The 18,469-nt window shown below is 39.3% G+C and overlaps 1 pseudogene; it reads right to left on the reverse strand.

Annotated features, from left to right (window-relative positions):
- Nucleotides 1-10,114: 10,114 nt before the first annotated feature.
- On the reverse strand, nucleotides 10,115-14,588 carry LOC137254301 (uncharacterized; annotated as a pseudogene).
- Between the last annotated feature and the right edge of the window lie 3,881 nt (nucleotides 14,589-18,469).

Below are 18,469 nucleotides of genomic sequence, written 5' to 3' on the forward strand. Positions count from 1 at the left end.
CTGCCCCCGTCTTCTCCCCACCTCTTTTCCGGCAGCAATCGTGCAGGTCAGGGAAACAGACCCTTAGTCCCTACCTCCGTTTGCACCGTCTGCCAGCACAGAATATATAGGTTTGCGACATCCGCCCAATGCAGCTCCTGCCTTGGGTGGTGCCACTTTCCTAGATGTTCTGGTCTCCGCGACGGCAACCCCCCGACGGGTTTCATCGCGCCATTTTGTCAGGTCGCAAACCCAAATCATCCGGGTACCCCAATGCTTGCCCAAGGACGCCCAGTCCCAGGGCCACAACAGTAATTGCGTCCTGGCCTTCCACAACCCAGGCGTAGTAACCCGTCACCCCCAGAGTGGCGACGTCTCCCCTTATGCACTTCAGAATTCTGCAGTTAAACTGTAATGGACTAACTGGGAAGATTACGGAGATAGTCGATTTCATAAAGCGGCACAACATCCGCATTGCTGCGATTCAAGAGACTAAACTCACAGCAAGATCTGCATTGTAGACCTGCTCTGGGTATAATGTCCACAGGAAAGACCGCGAGAGCGGAAATGGAGGCGGTCTCGCGTTTATCATCCACCACTCTGTGCAATATTATATATTTGATCCTGGCATCGACCGCAGGGACAATGTCTTAGAACGTCAAGGCTTATCTGTCCGGTCAAGCGATGCAAACCTAGAAATCATCAACATCTACATCCCTCCTGCCACCTGTTGCCCCAGTGGCCCTAATATCAGGCCTTACTCACTGGCAGCAATCGCATTATCTTAGGCGATTTCAATGCCCATCATGATCTATGGCATTCAAACTTGCGGGTGGACAGTAGGGATGAGATGTTGGCGGATCAAATAGAAGAAACGACGTTCTGCACAATAAACGGAGACGCCCCCACACGTATGGTAGGAAGCTGTCACAGCTCGCCAGATATCTCAATCGTGAGCGCAGAACTCGTAAACTGCGTCAACTGGCAGCCGATGGTAACATTGGCATCCGACCACCTGCCCATACTTATTTCGCTTGAGCGTACCGCCGACTTCATCGTCACTGAAAAACGCACTTTCATAAACTTCAAAAAAGGAAAGTGGGAAGAATATAAATCCTTTACAGACAACCGCTTTGCTGCCCTCCCTATCCCGACTGATGCCCGCCAAGGGGAGCGTGCCTTCCGTAAGGTCATTAAATCCGCCTCGGCACATTTCATTCCCGCCGGGAGAATTCCCGAAATCCGGCCCCACTTCCCGGCGGAGGCCGCAAACTTAGCGAGAGAACGTGACCTTATAAGACAGCTTGATCCAGGCGACTCCCAAATAAAGGATATAAACCAACGCATCAGATTGCTTGTGGATGAACACAAGCGGGCGAAATGGGAGGAGCACCTAAGAGGTTGAACCTCTCTACCGGCGTGGGTAAACCTTGGTCCACCGTAAAGTCCCTATCGAACCCGACTAAGGACAAAGACAAAGTTTCCATCGCCTTTGGCGACAAAGTGCTGTCGGACGCGAAAAAATGCGCGAGCGCTTTCTGCCGACAATATATAATGCATCCTACGGTCGACAAAGATAGACGAAGAGCCAATAGACACGCACATAAACACAAATTCAGCGCGTCACCAATCACCATCACCGCTAAAGAGGTTGAGGACGCCATTGGCCGTGCTAAACCATCCAAAGCAGTGGGCCCAGACGGCACAGCCATGCCGATGCTTAAAAGCCTATGGAAAGAGGGTTTCAAATATTTAGCGCACGTCTTCAACCTGTCTCTTTCCACCTTTGTCATACCTGAGAAATGGAAAATAGCCAAGGTGGTCCCGCTACTAAAGCCTGGGAAACCAGCTAACATAGGTGAGTAGTATCGTCCTATATCTCTCCTATCGCCAGTGGCAAAGACGCTTGAAGCCCTTTTGCTCCCTTATTTCCAAGCAAATTTGCAGCTAGCCCCTAATCAGCATGGCTTCAGAAAACTCCATAGCACTACCACCGTGCTAAATGCCATTAGCACCCAGATAAATTGCGGTTTAAATCAATACCCCCACCATAGAACAGTACTCGTAGCGCTAGACCTATCAAAAGCTTTTGATACGGTAAACCATGGCTCGTTACTGCAAGACCTGGAAGGGTCTACCCTTCCCACATGTCTTAAAAGGTGGACCGCAAATTACCTGGGTGGTCGGCAGGCATCGGTGCAATTTAGAAACGAAACATCAAAACTAAGGAGAATTAAACAAGGGGTGCCACAGGGTGGTGTCCTATCCCCACTTTTGTTTAATTTCTACATATCTAAGCTACCTTAACCACCGGAAGGAGTCACAATCGTTTCCTACGCCGATGACTGCACAATAATGGTCACAGGCTCAGGCCCAAAGATCGATGCGCTATGCAATAAAATAAACGGCTACCTCCCTGATCTCTCCAGTTTTTTCGCCTCGCGAAACCTGGCATTATCACCGACTAAATCTTCCGCGACCTTATTTACAACATGGACGTCCCAAATGTCGACCATTTTGAATATCCACGTCGATGGCACTACGCTACCGACTTTCCTACACCCCAAAATCTTGGGTGTGACGTTTGATCAGGATCTACATTTTGGTGAGCACGCAGCCGCAATTGTTCCGAGAATTCAGAGCCGTAACAAAATCCTCAAATCCCTCGCTGGCAGTACTTGGGGAAAAGATAAAGAAACGCTCATGACTACATACAAAGCAATTAGCCAGCCAATTACGTGCTACGCGTCACCCATATGGTCGCCAAGCTTAAAAATCACCCACTGGAAGAAACTACAGGCCTGCCAAAATACTGCTCTCAGAATCGCCACGGGCTGTCTTCTTATGTCCCAAAACACCATCTGCATAATGAGGCGAGAATACTCCCCATCAGGGAGAGAAATGAGATGCTGACCAAACAGTTCCAGTTGAATACACAGAAACCTGGGCATCCCAACAGACATCTGATTGATGAACCAGCACCGCCTAGGGGCTTAAGGAGTCATTTCCGTAAGCATTTTGAGGAAATACGGCACCAGAGAACCCAGCCGTATGAAGTGAAAAAACACAAGCAGGTCCTTGGTGAACTCCATAAACAGGCGTCGGACCTTTATGCCGGGAATTGCCCGGTGAATCCAGTACTTAACGAAAATTATCCAAAACTCGCGGAAGAGGAACGCATACTCCCCAGGGAAATGCGTGTCACTCTTGCTCAACTTCGTTCTGGATACTGTAACAGGTTAAACTCTTACCTATCCAGAATCAACCCCGACATACAAAATGTATGCCCCGCTTGCAATGTGTCCCCACATGACACCAACCATCTCTTCAATTGTAATGTGGAACCAACGCCTGTAACACCCATTTCCTTATGGTCCACCCCTGTTGAAATGGCAATTTCCTTTGGACTCTCGTTAGAGGATATTGATGACAATTTGTGATCGGTCGCGGCTATTAGGTGGGGCGAGCATTGCTACAACAACAACAACAACAACCACCAATAGTGACAACAAAAAGGCAGAGGCCAATCTAAACGGCCTCCTGCAACCCCAACAGTGCCAACAAAAAAGCAGAGGCCCATCTAAACGGCCTCCTGCAACCCCAATAGTTACAACAAAAGGCAGAGGCCCATCTAAACGGCCTCCTGCACCACCAATAGTGACAACAAAAAGGCAGAGGCCCATCTAAACGGCGTCCTGCACCTCCAACAGTGTCAACAAAAAGGCAGAAGCCCATCTAAACGGCCTCCTGCAGCCCCAATAGTGACAACAAAAGGCAGAGGCCCATCTAAACGGCCTCCTGCAACCCCAACAATGTCAACAAAGAGGCAGAGGCCCATCTAAACGGCCTCCTGCAACCCCAAAAGTGTCAACAAAGAGGCAGAGGCCCATCTAAACGGCCTCCTGCAACGCCAACAGTGACAACAAAAAGGCAGAGGCCCATCTAAACGGCCTCCTGCAACCCCAACAGTGTCAACAAAAATACAGAGGGTCATCTAAACGGCCTCCTGCAACCCCAACAGTGTCAACAAAAATCAGAGGCCCATCTAAACGGCCTCCTATAACGCCAACAGTGGCAACAAAAGGCAGAGGCCCACCTAAACAGCCTCCTGCACCACCTGCAACGACAACGGCGAGCAACACCAATAGCCTGACTTGGGTGAGTTTGTTCCAAAGAAAAAAATATAAAAACTGAAAATTACATTTTAAAATTTAAAAAAGCTTAGAAGTTAGAGAAAAAAAAAGAAGAAAAATGTACTTAACGTAATTGAACACAATCTAATTAAATAATCGTAATTTAGAAGTAAGGAAACTAAAATAAATTGAAATGGATTTGAAATAGGAAAATCTACTAAATACAAACAAGAGGAAAATTTGGGGTTAGACAAACTAAAATTTAAAATAGATTTGAAATAAGAAAAGCTAACTGAATACAACCAAAGGGTAAATTTGAAGTTTGAAAAACTATAATTTAAAATAGATTTGAAATAAGAAAATCTAACTAAATCCTAACAAAAGGAAAATTTTAAGTTAGAAATAAGAAAATTTAATTAAAAACCAAACAAGAAAAGGAAATTAGGATTAGAAAACTAAAATTTCTGATAAATTAAGATAATGCAACCTAAGATAAACTGATGAAAAAAGGAAAAAATTATAAATAGGTAATGTAAAAGAACACACAATATACCAAATATACCAAAAACAAAAGGAACTATAATAAGCTACAATTCAATTGAGAAAAATTTAATAAAATAAAAGATTACAAATAATAATAATAAAAATAAAATAAAGTAAAATACAATAAAATAAAATAAACTAAGATAAACTGAAATAAAACAAAATACAATAAAATAAGATAAACTAAAATAAAATGAAGTAATTGATGATTTAGCGACCTTTATATTCTAATATATGTTTTTTGCTGGCTCAAGGTCCAAATTAAAACACAAACGTTTCGTCTTTTTTGTCAATATATTTCGGTTACACTTCGGTAACCATCCTCAGGACACTATTAACAATATAAAGACATCACAATATAAAACAATGTACAATATAAAAAATTTTTGTAAACAAAAAATCACATACATGATAAATATCCGATCCGTCTAATGTGTCTACTGTTGTCGCTTGCTCTCTAACAAATGCCTGTACAAATGTGCGCTGTGGTCTATGTCCGTTTTATAATTCATTCGTATGTTTGTAGGTACGTTGATTATGTGAAGCATTTCCAATGTAAAACGTTTACCGTAGTGTTGTTCTTGTTCAAGTATAGTTGCTCTGTCAAAGTTAGGAGAATGCCCGGTGCTTTTACAGTGGGACATAAGGGCTGTTTTATGAAAGTTTGTGTTGTGGGACTGTTTGTAGTCAGACTTGTGTTGTGACAGTCTGGTTTTTAACTTTCCTTTTGTTGTACCCACATATATGCTATTACATGGCTCATCTGTTTTACCGTTACATGGAATTTTGTAAACAACGTTACTTTTTTCGGGTGTTGGAATTCTCTGTTTAGTTCTATTAAATATATTCTTTAAAGTATTAATTGGTTTATGAGCTATTCTCACTTTTCCTTTATTATAACAGTCAGATCTCGCTACACGTTCTGACAATTCAGGTACATATGTTAATGATTTGAATATTTTCGCTCTTTCTGAGTTATTTTGACGGGTTTTTGTTGAAGATCGCCTTAATAGAGAATTTATAACCGATTTCGGAAAATCATTGTCTTTTAGTAATGATCTTATTTCTGTTTTTATCTCTTTGTGGTATATTTCGTCAGATGTTTGTAGCATTCGATGTATACAGGCCCTTGCTGTATTCATTATCATCGTTTTGGGGTGCTTTGAATTGAAGCTGATGATTCGTCCAGATGCGGTTGGCTTTTGATACCACTTTAATTTTAATTGATTTTGTCTTCTAATGATTATTGAATCCAGATAAGCTAATTTTCCGTTTTCTTCTAGCTCTATCGTGAACTTTATATGCTTGTCAAACGAATTTAGTGCGCTCAGTGTGTCTTGTACTTCATTTTCGTTAACTATGGCAAATAAGTCGTCAACATATTTTTGTCAGTAGTCTTGGGGGACGTCGTAATCCTGTTATCGTTTTTTCTAAGAGTTCCTCCATTATGATATCTGCAATCACTGGGGATGTTGGTGATCCCATTGGTAGTCCTTTTAGCTGCGTGTATACCACATCGTTAAATTTAAAATACCTATTTTCCTGAATACAAAATGTTACAATTTCCATAAATATTTGTTTTGGTATTTTGGTGTGTTCCTTTATCGTTGACCATTTATTTCGAATTACATCTAATGCCAGCTGTATTGGTATGCTGGGAAAAAGTGAAACCACATCAAAGGAGACAAGTTTTTCGTCGTCACAAATTAGCGTGTTATTAATACGTTCTTTAAATTCCATTGTATTTTTAACACTATAGACTGACTTTGAAGTTACATTTTTCAATATGTCGACGATGTATTTGCATAAGCTGTAAGATGGCGATCCGACAGCTGAGCAAATTGGTCTGAGTGGTGTTCCTGTTTTGTGTATTTTTGGCAGACCGTAAATTCTCGGAGCAAGAGCCGTGGTTGTCGTGAGTCTACTTCTTTCTGTTTTTGAGATTAGTTCTAATTTAAAAAGTTTGTCTACTAAGCAATTGTTTCTGTTCTGTAATCTGGATGTCGGGTCCTGTCTTTGAATTCTGTACGTAGTAAGGTCATTTAGTATATCTCCCATTTTTTGGTTATATTCATCTAATTCCATCGCTACAGTTTTGTTGCCTTTGTCCGATGTAAGTATTCGTATGTTCGTTTATGTTTAATAATGTTGTGTTTATGTTTAATAATTAGGCTAAGTATTTTAGTGTGGTAGTAATGTGTGTATCTGTCTAAGGTTTTGTATATATCTGAATGTATGTCAGAGTCAAATACAAATAATTGCTTACATCTGGTGGAATTTTTTTACTGACAACAACAAAAATGAAGAGTGGTTTGTAAACAAAACCAAAGTCGAGTTCCCACCAGACATAAAAGCTCTGATGACTAAGGGTCCAAAGTTCGCTTTACCAGTAGAAAACAAGAAATTCCCCCTCTTCCAATACATCGCGGATGGAGAAGATTTAATACAGACGCTTGAGAACAAAGAAGAGCAAGAGGAATCACGTACCAAATTTTCGTTGTTAATAAAGAACCACACAACAACAAGAAAGAAAAGCGCATTAGACTGTGCAATAATAGATACAGTGAAGCAAACACGAAAATTTCTGAAGGAAAATCCGAACATACGAATACTTACATCGGACAAAGGCAACAAAACTGTAGCGATGGAATTAGATGAATATAACCAAAAAATGGGAGATATACTAAATGACCTTACTACGTACAGAATTCAAAGACAGGACCCGACATCCAGATTACAGAACAGAAACAATTGCTTAGTAGAAAAACTTTTTAAATTAGAACTAATCTCAAAAACAGAAAGAAGTAGACTCACGACAACCACGGCTCTTGCTCCGAGAATTTACGGTCTGCCAAAAATACACAAAACAGGAACACCACTCAGACCAATTTGCTCAGCTGTCGGATCGCCATCTTACAGCTTATGCAAATACATCGTCGACATATTGAAAAATGTAACTTCAAAGTCAGTCTATAGTGTTAAAAATACAATGGAATTTAAAGAACGGATTAATAACACGCTAATTTGTGACGACGAAAAACTTGTCTCCTTTGATGTGGTTTCACTTTTTCCCAGCATACCAATACAGCTGGCATTAGATGTAATTCGAAATAAATGGTCAACGATAAAGGAACACACCAAAATACCAAAACAAATATTTATGGAAATTGTAACATTTTGTATTCAGGAAAATAGGTATTTTAAATTTAACGATGTGGTATACACGCAGCTAAAAGGACTACCAATGGGATCACCAACATCCCCAGTGATTGCAGATATCATAATGGAGGAACTCTTAGAAAAAACGATAACAGGATTACGACGTCCCCCAAGACTACTGACAAAATATGTTGACGACTTATTTGCCATAGTTAACGAAAATGAAGTACAAGACACACTGAGCGCACTAAATTCGTTTGACAAGCATATAAAGTTCACGATAGAGCTAGAAGAAAACGGAAAATTAGCTTATCTGGATTCAATAATCATTAGAAGACAAAATCAATTAAAATTAAAGTGGTATCAAAAGCCAACCGCATCTGGACGAATCATCAGCTTCAATTCAAAGCACCCCAAAACGATGATAATGAATACAGCAAGGGCCTGTATACATCGAATGCTACAAACATCTGACGAAATATACCACAAAGAGATAAAAACAGAAATAAGATCATTACTAAAAGACAATGATTTTCCGAAATCGGTTATAAATTCTCTATTAAGGCGATCTTCAACAAAAACCCGTCAAAATAACTCAGAAAGAGCGAAAATATTCAAATCATTAACATATGTACCTGAATTGTCAGAACGTGTAGCGAGATCTGACTGTTATAATAAAGGAAAAGTGAGAATAGCTCATAAACCAATTAATACTTTAAAGAATATATTTAATAGAACTAAACAGAGAATTCCAACACCCGAAAAAAGTAACGTTGTTTACAAAATTCCATGTAACGGTAAAACAGATGAGCCATGTAATAGCATATATGTGGGTACAACAAAAGGAAAGTTAAAAACCAGACTGTCACAACACAAGTCTGACTACAAACAGTCCCACAACACAAACTTTCATAAAACAGCCCTTATGTCCCACTGTAAAAGCACCGGGCATTCTCCTAACTTTGACAGAGCAACTATACTTGAACAAGAACAACACTACGGTAAACGTTTTACATTGGTAATGCTTCACATAATCAACGTACCTACAAACATACGAATGAATTATAAAACGGACATAGACCACAGCGCACATTTGTACAGGCATTTGTTAGAGAGCAAGCGACAACAGTAGACACATTAGACGGATCGGATATTTATCATGTATGTGATTTTTTGTTTACAAAAATTTTTTATATTGTACATTGTTTTATATTGTGATGTTTTTATATTGTTAATAGTGTCCTGAGGATGGTTACCGAAGTGTAACCGAAATATATTGACAAAAAAGACGAAACGTTTGTGTTTTAATTTGGACCTTGAGCCAGCAAAAAACATATATTAAAATGAAGTAAAATAAATAAAATTAAATAAAATGAAATGAAATACACTGAAACGAAATAAAATAAAATCAATTTCAACAAAATTAATCTAAAGATATCAAAAACAAAAGCAGCCTACGATCAAAAAAAATATAATAAAATAATAAAGATCACCAATAAAAGAGATCAAATAAGATAAAATAAAATAAGTATGACAGTTTTTTTGTTATCCAACGTTAAGGGGGTTAACCGTTAAAGCGCCAAATACACGACACGAACATTCCCGTTATGTCAAGTTTCTGCGACCTTTTCTGTCGTGTATGGTGGTGTTTGCCAGTTCGCGCAAATGTTCGCCAAAAATCAAAATATTTTAATTTTTGGCGAACATTTGCGCGAACTGTTCGTGCGTGTATGGCGAAATAGCTCATAATCGTAGTAATTTCTGAACGGAACAAACGTGCACGGAAAAGTAAAATGGACAATAAAAAATTTCTGAGTGAATTTATTGAAATGTATAAATCTTTGCCATCATTGTGGCAAGTAAAAAGAATTAAAAAGAATAATGATTATGCGACTTTAATCGAAAAATTAAAAGAAGTAGATCCTGAAGCCACAAAGGATACAGTTATAAAAGAAATAAGTAGTTTGCGGGCGCAATACCGGCGTGAATAAAAAAAAAAGAGAGATAGTATGAAGTCTGGTGCTGGTGCTGAGGATGAATATGTTCCTACTCTTTGGTGCTATGATTTGCTATGCTTTTGAAAGATCAAGAACCTTTGGCAGGCGTTACCACAATGCAGGATGAAAATACAAACACATTTGAGGTAAGAAAAAAAGTCAAAATTGTATTGTTTCTTTTTTTTGTGAACACTTTCTTATATTTAATTTATTGTTCTGCCACGGAACTGCTCTCACTGTATTAAAATAATTACAATATTTTTCTCGAGTAGTTTTTGCTAAATTGGATGCATTCTTTGCACTTCAAGCTTGAAGAGCTGTAAGTCCATGGTCATTATGCCAATCGGCGTATTCTATCGCTCCTGGATCTGTTTCTTCAACATCGAATCCACCTTCAAAATACGTCTCCTCTTTTTGCCTCCGTAAAAAGTTATGCAAGTAGCAACAGGTTAACACAATTTTCGTGACTTTTTCTGGTGATAAATTAATAGTTTGTAGGAGAATTCTAAATCTTGATGCTAAAATGCCAAAACATTTTTCAACAATTCTTCTCGCCCGAGAAAGCCTGTAGTTAAAAATTATTTCTTCTTCCTTGAGTGTGTTGTGGCTAAATGGCTTCATGATATTTTCTAACAGGGGAAAAGCATCGTCAGCTACGAATACAAATGCTAGTTTTTCTTCGCAGTTTGGAAGCGGCTGAGGGTCAGGAATTTTCAATGTTTTATTTTTTAGAGATGAAAAAAATTTATTTCGCTAAAAAGACCGGCATCAGAGGCTCTTCCATTTGTGCCAACATCCACCATCAAAAATTCGTAATTAGCATTAACCACAGCCATTAAAATGATGGAAAAATTTTTTTTATAATTATAATAAAAAGATCCAGATCTAGGTGGCTTTGTAATATTGACGTGTTTTCCATCAATTGCGCCTATACAATTTGGGAAGTTCCAGCGTGCATCAAAATTTTTCGCTTCTACCTTCCAATCTTTTTCTGTTTGTGGAAGCTGAAAAGTAATGAAAAACTTATAAATCTTTCTTTTTAGGAATTCACTGTTCGACCAAGCAAAAGAAAAGTTTCTGAAGAAGATACACTTATTAAAATTGCATGCGAGAGACTTGCCAACAGCCGCGAACCCACAGAAGGTGACTCCTTGGCTCAAGCGTGGGCTTCGCAATATAGTGAAATGGAGGCCTCCCAGAAAACGATTGCGCGAAAAATCATATCAGATGTTTTATTTCAAGGTTGCTTGGGAGCATTGGAATTTAGACACGCGATTCAAATCCAAAATATTTTTAACCCAAGTCAAATATTAACACCAAATGTCATTCCGCAATACCCAATGCGCACGTCTACGCAACTTAACTACGCGGTGCCCCAACACATGCAGAATTATACAATAAGAGTTCCGACTCCTTTAAGTAGCGGCTCGTCCATAAACAGTAGTAGAATGTCACCTCAAGTCACACAAAACGTACGAATCGTTGAAGATACATCATCCATTAATTCGAGCTCGGTAGAAAGCTTACAAAAATTTTGCATCGTTTGAAACGGACGATTAATTCATTTTTATTTTTACTTCAAAAAACCAACAATTTTCAGTCACACATATGTACACATGAAACTTTTCTTGTTTAGTCGAAAACAAATAATTTAATCAATAAATAATTACCTTAATAAAATCTTTCAATTGACTTATTATGGCATCACAAGTCTCTGTAACTATTTTCCCAATCACTTTGTCCAAGAACTGCTCGTTTTTTAAACCATTCTTTGCACCAAATTCTTTTTTTGTGATCTTCTCTCTTTTTTTTACGCTTAATTGCCACAGCGAGCAATATTGCTGCAGCACAATTGTTGTCCGTATTCATCGCTGTCTAAAAGAGAACTAATGTTCGGCCAAAAGTTCGTATGGTGTATGGCCAAAGCTGCGAACAAGATTGCGGAATGTTCACGGAAATGTTCGTGTCGTGTATTTGGCGCTTAAGCGGATCACGTAATTCCGTCAGATTTCCTCACTTTTTGGTACTACATGCAATGTTGATTGTTTTTTTTTTTCTTTTGCTTAGAGCTTTCCTTATGACCTTTCAGATAAGCTCTTAGTATAAGGGCAGCTGGTTTTACGACAATCACGAAAGGGATTATACCGGAACAGTTGTAAGGAATATGGTCTTACAAAATCAATATCCAACGGATTTAAAATTTTTTTTTCTCCTTAACGACAGGAGACCTGAAGAGGATATAGAATCAACTTAGCTATCAGTAATGAACGCAGATGATCTAGATTTTGACCATTAGTTAGTTTTAATCTACAGAGGTTTACCTCGTATTGATTAGATATATAACCTTTAGACTAAGTTTTATTACAATGAATTGTTAATAAATTTTGTATAATAAATGGCAATGCTGATTTTCCTTATTATTTAGAAGGCACGTAGGTATTCCAGGTCAGGGGTCACCGGAATATAGGTGCGTCGGTGGCCATGGATTTGAGGGTGGGAACAAGCACCGGGCGTCGCAACAACACCCGCAGCGCCCCCTATGTATATTCGGCTTATTTTTTTCCTTTTCAACTTTCAGCTTTTTTTATTTTTGGATTTTCGGCTATTATAACCGGTCATTTCCGGTTCGGTTAACTTTATTCCTTTTTTTGCGTTTAGTTCCTTTTGAAACTATTTTTTTTTTTTTTTGATTTATTTTTGGAATTTCGGTTCGGCCGGATGTTGTTTTAGTGTGAGTTATAGCGTTTTGAGTCGGCTCTGCGCTTTTGACAGTTTTTTTTAAGGCATGATATGACCTTTTTTCTGTTTATGGCGCAGGACAGCAAGGTTGGCAAGAACCCAGCCCAGCCGACATGACTAGCCACTGTGCACCACGATATCATTCTTTGCTGATCCATAGTAGATGCGTAACCATAACAGATGGCCCCCAACGTGGCACCTGAGGCGCTGGTTGCGAGGATCATTCCGGGTCAACTTGTGAAGTTGACCATCCCACCAGTCCGAGGTGAGCAGCCGCAGGAGCAGCCACTTGCGTTACGGTGAGATGGTGGGATGGATCAGGTCGTCCAGAGTGGTCATCGGGGCAGTAGCGGAGGGTTCCACGGGACTTAACGTCGTGTCCTCCGGATTTTGTATTCACCCGGTGAGGCAGTGCTGCACGCACTTAGTTTTTTTTTTAGATTTGGGGTTTAGTTTTCCCGGATGTTGTCCGTAGTCGGTTTGGTAATATATATGTCCGCTAATTGGGTTTGATTTTTTTCTCTCGTTAAATTTTATAATTTTTTTCCCAATTATCTTTTGCCGAATTTGTATTGTCTGGTATGAGTGTGTGAGTGTGAGTGTTATAAGGACCCAGCTCATCCCACGTCTCAGGTGATACCATAGAATACCAGCTGGCTTGTGACGGGTTGGGCTGGGATTCAAGGCGGTACCCTTTCCTGTCCCACCAGTCTGGGTAGCGGCTTTTGGAACCGCTCCATCCATTGCGGCGGAGGCAGGAGGGGTGTCCAGTTCGAGTGGATGGGAGTCCCCAAGAGCCCCAGCCAGTCCCAGGGGTGAGCCCCTTGAGACCGCCCCTGTGTTGCGGCTGGGTATGCTGGGACCGAACTGTGTGTTTCTGGAACTGACCTAGTGGCCCCAACCAGTCCCAGAGGCAGGTCCCTAAGACCCCCTTTTGCGTTGCGGTTGGGAGCACTAGGAACAAGTATGAGTGAATTTTATTTGTAACACAATTTTTTTGCCTATATGCCAGTGCCTTCTAATGATGGGATGTCAGCATTCCCATTAACATCTAAATACACAAGTAGATTTGCGAAACCTATACTTTTTTTTTTTCTGATTATATAACACCTATATTTCAATAACCACTTTTTTCCAGCTTTTTGAAATTTTTTTTTTGATACGATTATCGAATTAATATTGCTTGAATTTATTCTCGCGAATTTTTTTTTCTCGCGCAAAAAAAAAGAAATTTTGTTTTCTTTCTTTTTTCAAGAAAATCGTCGATACGCTTTTCCTTTAGATAGAAGTTTTTTTTTATAACACTAATACTCAAGTAGCAATTTACTCAATTTTGTTAAATTTATAAATTGATTTTCTTTTAAACCTATAAATATAATTTTTTTTTTACCCTTGGGCGTTTTGGCGGTCGGGGACATCTCGCCAAATATTTTCCCCGAGCAACGATATTCGTAGGATGTTCACACGCGTTCTCACCGGGAACCGGGAACAACTTGGCAGTCCAAACTCGGGCTGGACTAGCCTTACGGAGTTCTGACGAGTTCTCCTTTATCAAAATGTCTACACACATATATTTTTTTGGCCTTTCTGTGGGGGCGATAACCACTAGAACCATACGGAGTTTTGACGAGTTCTCCATAACAAATGTCAAACTGCCGCAAAGCCTTTTAAACTAAGAAGCAAACTTAATCCACTATTTCACATAACTTTTTTTTGATGGACCTTGTTGCCCGGCTAGCTTCGTGGTAGCACTTTGAGACTCTTATCTTAGGGGTGAGTCGTGCCCCACGTTAACTGACATCGGAGGTTCCTGGAAGCGCTTCCCACAGGTGAACCTGTTTCCTGCTCGCTTCATCGCCAGGTGCTCGAAGCGAAGCAGGTTTGTTATGGGCCACTTGTGAGGATTCACATTTCGAACGTACTGGTGGCTAGTGATAGGTGAAAAGGTCAGTGGGGCTACTCTGTATTGCGATGCGAATGGAAATTTTTTCGCATTTGCCTTATCGACACTCTGTAACTCAACTATCGCAACTGACATTTAACATTTTCGGATTTGCTTTTTCCCTTTCGCATTCATTTTTCCCTTTCGAATTGCGTACACTCTGTATCGCGAAAGCGAATGTCAATTGCTCTGTAAATTCGAATTTGTCTGCCTACAACAAAACTCAGTCGCGCGGCAAAAAAATTTAAGTTTTTACCAAAAACTGTGTGTTGTTTTATTTTTTATGTTTATTTAAACACTTAATAAATAGTGTTGTTAATGTTTTTTAGGGAAAAATCTAAAATGAAGCACACGCAACAAAAACAATTCGAAAAGCTCGTGGACTTCATGAAGGCGCATCCCGACTAGTCGAAGGGATTACTAAAGTCCGCGAATGGTCGAAATGCTGCCTCAAATTTGTGGAAGAGGGTAACATCACAGCTAAATGCAGTTGGTCCACCATCGCGCGATGTTGCTGGTTGGAAAAAAGTAAGTACTTCTCGGTAGCTATTTACGTACATAGTTAAATGCAAAAAATTTTAGGTGTGGGCTGATTACAAAGTGCATCTAAAATCAAAAATGCGACGCAACAAGACAAGCGTTTCCGGAACTGGTGGGGGTCCGTGGGGGTTTGTGCCGTTAACACACCTAGAAGAAGAAGTAAGTAAGCTATTGAGTGCAGATAAGTCCATGAGCGGAACCATTAGCACCTCGAGGTTTGGTGCTAAGCCAAATTCGGCTTCAACACAACCGAGGGAGAGTCCGGTGGCGCGACGTGAGAGTCCGGTGGTACGACGTGGGAGTCCGGTGGTACAACGTTGGAGTCCGGTGGTACAACGTGGGAGTCGGTAGCACGAGCAGACAGTTCCGCCGGGTCGGGGAACTCGTGCTCAGATAATGAACATACAGGCTCAGAAGAAAGCGAGCAAGCAGAGCTTCCCACTTGTTCGAACACCGCCAAAACTCCGCGCAGAAAGCAAAGTCTGTTGGAACATCAAGTGTCGAATCAAATCGAGTACCACAAGCGTTCACCAAATTTGCCGAACGAAATAAACTCGAACTTGATAAACATTTACAACGAAATGAAAAAAAAAATGAGAGCTACAAGAATGCCGACTAAAGCTGGAGAAAGAAAGGTTCCTTTACCAGCAAACAGCAGACAATAAAAAAATTAAGATGAAGCTAACCAAACTAGAACTACAAAAGGAGGTCCTAGCTGTTGAAGCAAGTACCAACGAGTTGATCTCTAGCTCAAAGCGACAGGCACAGTAAACCAAAAGAAGTGTTGTTTCACTATGTATATATACTAATAAGACCGTACCTATTTATAAAAAAAATATGTGATTTTACAAAAATGATGCCAAGTTTAATATTAATTACCAAATAATTAACCAAATGAATATAAAATACTGTATAAATATATAATATAAGAGTGTATAAACGTATGTGATAACGTGTACAATGTTGAAAGAAAAAGTCAGTACGCTTTATTTAATTTAATGACGTAAATTTATTGAAGTGAATTTAATTTTGATTTAATTGAATGATTTTATGTTTAATTTAACTAAATATATTTACATATATATATTACATTAAAAAGTGAAAAATATTGTACCTTTTAATTTGAACCATACATACATATATGTATGTATTTACATTAAAAAATGAAGATTAAAAAATTAAAAAAAAAATGTACCTTTTAATGCCATAAGTGTATATGTGAACATGTGCGAATTTATTTTAATTTAATAATTTTATGTTTTGTATTCATTTTTTTACATCAAACATGTTTAAACTCACATACATTTGTATACATATGTGTATGTAAAAACTATTTCAAAATACATGAACTATTCATATATTTTATTTCTTTAGTTTGGGTTTCTCGAGTTAACCATATTATATTTAATTTGTTCCCTAATGTTTTTGGCGATATTTGATAAATTTCGGCTTTGTTGTGCATCCACATTGGCACTTGAAGGGTCATTTCGCTCGAAAACAATGTTTGAAGGATCTTCCAGTTTATATAAAATGCAAATATTATGCAAAGCACAGCATACGTTTAGAATTTGAACCACTTTTTCGGGTGTATAATGCAACTCTCTTGCAGCTAAGAGGCATCTAAACCTGCCTTTTAATACTCCAAAAGTTCGTTCGATTAACGATCTTCCTTTGCAAAACTTATCATTAAAAAAAATTTCGTCAGAGTTCTCTGCTGCGTTTCTGCATGGTGTTAGCAGCCATGGCTCGAGGGGATATCCAGAATCTCCTATAATAAAGTAACATAAGTATGTGGTTAGAAAAACTGCGAAGCAAATCCTCAGGCAAAATACCTAAAGTATGTTAATCTTACCAAGAATTCTCACTCCTCTGTCTCCATTTTCAAAATTCGCCTTTAAGCAAGCACGCTCTGAAGATAGGCTCCAGACGTGGGAATCATGCGAAGCACCTCCAATCCTTCCATCTACTGCCCTTATGCGCATTGTGGTCACAAATCTAAAATATAAAAATACATAAATATGTAGTTGCATTTAAATGTGTATTTATAAATACTGTATCACTCTTACCACCATTGCATTAATGCTATGTTTGATCTTACGGTTAAAATATAAATGCTCGTCTCGAGCCGGTCGTACCAATTGAATGTGAGTTCCATCGACCGCACCAATCACTCCTGGAATTCCGCAAGCCGAATAGAAACTTCTATTTGCTTCATTCTTTTCCGCTTCAGACAATGGAAACTCTATATGTTTTTTACATAGCACTTTTTCAATGGCGCTACACACCTCGAACATGCAACGGGAAAACGTTTGCTGGGCCATACCCGTGTGGCGATCTTGACCAATCAAGTGTTGATACGCCCCCTGGCCAAGAAACTTCAATGTGCTCGACAACTTTAAAATGTTTGGAACTGCGGTTGACCTTTTTGGGCTCTTGAATTCGCCGTTTATGCTATCTAGCACATATAAAAATGCATCCTTATTCAGGCGGAAATTTTTAACAAAACTAAACACAAAAAATAAACTTTCTATAGGTCACAAACTTACAAATTCATAGATTTTGCATACCTCTTATTACTAAGGTTCATTATATTGGAGCTATCACGAATAATTCGTCTTTCAATGCGCTCCTCGTTTGTGTTATCCCACAGTGCCACTGAATACATTTTATACACTTTTAAATCTTTATAGTAACTATTAATTTAAAACACAAGCCGAATTGAACGCGTTCTTAATCGCAACATACAATTGTTTATTTTTTGACTTTATTTGTTTTGTTCTTACATTCTTTGACATCTTCTAGCAGTAATGCCAACCCACACAGGAAAATACGCAAACAGCAAAAAGGCAACACTGTTAGCAATGCTATAGCAATACAGAGTACCATTTGCTTATCGACTCGGATTTGACAATCGCATCGAATTCGTTTTCGAATCGCAATACAGAGTAGCCCCCCAGGATTCACCCTCACTCATGTCTGCCTGGGCTGTTCGAAACAAATTTTCTTTAATTTCGCGTGGCTGGCATTGCCAAAGATTACAATGGTGTGGGGAAATTCCCATTAACGGCAACCACCATGGCGTAACTATACAAGGTGAAAGCGGACTCGCAAATTTTTATAGGATTTAACACATCAACTTTTGGCGCGGTACGATTTTGACATTAGTCCATCGGTTCACAAAAACAAGGTACATGGAGCTTTTAATAATGGCGTAGGCATGCGCCGTGGCCATCACCTTGTATTGTTCCACCATGGCAACCAAAGTTAAATCATGCCATTTAACAGCGGTTCTCCAGGGCGCAGTCGCAATAAGGACTGGGAATTTTGGCTTCCTAACGGCATGACGGCGGAAGCGCCATTTTAGAAATCATTAAGAAATTGTAGCTCGAGTGCGCGGTCGACCGTCAAATTCGAAATATTCCGAGTAAACTTGTGAA

This window comes from Eurosta solidaginis, chromosome 5 (assembly GCF_040869045.1).
Source record: "Eurosta solidaginis isolate ZX-2024a chromosome 5, ASM4086904v1, whole genome shotgun sequence".
Taxonomy (NCBI): domain Eukaryota; kingdom Metazoa; phylum Arthropoda; class Insecta; order Diptera; family Tephritidae; genus Eurosta; species Eurosta solidaginis.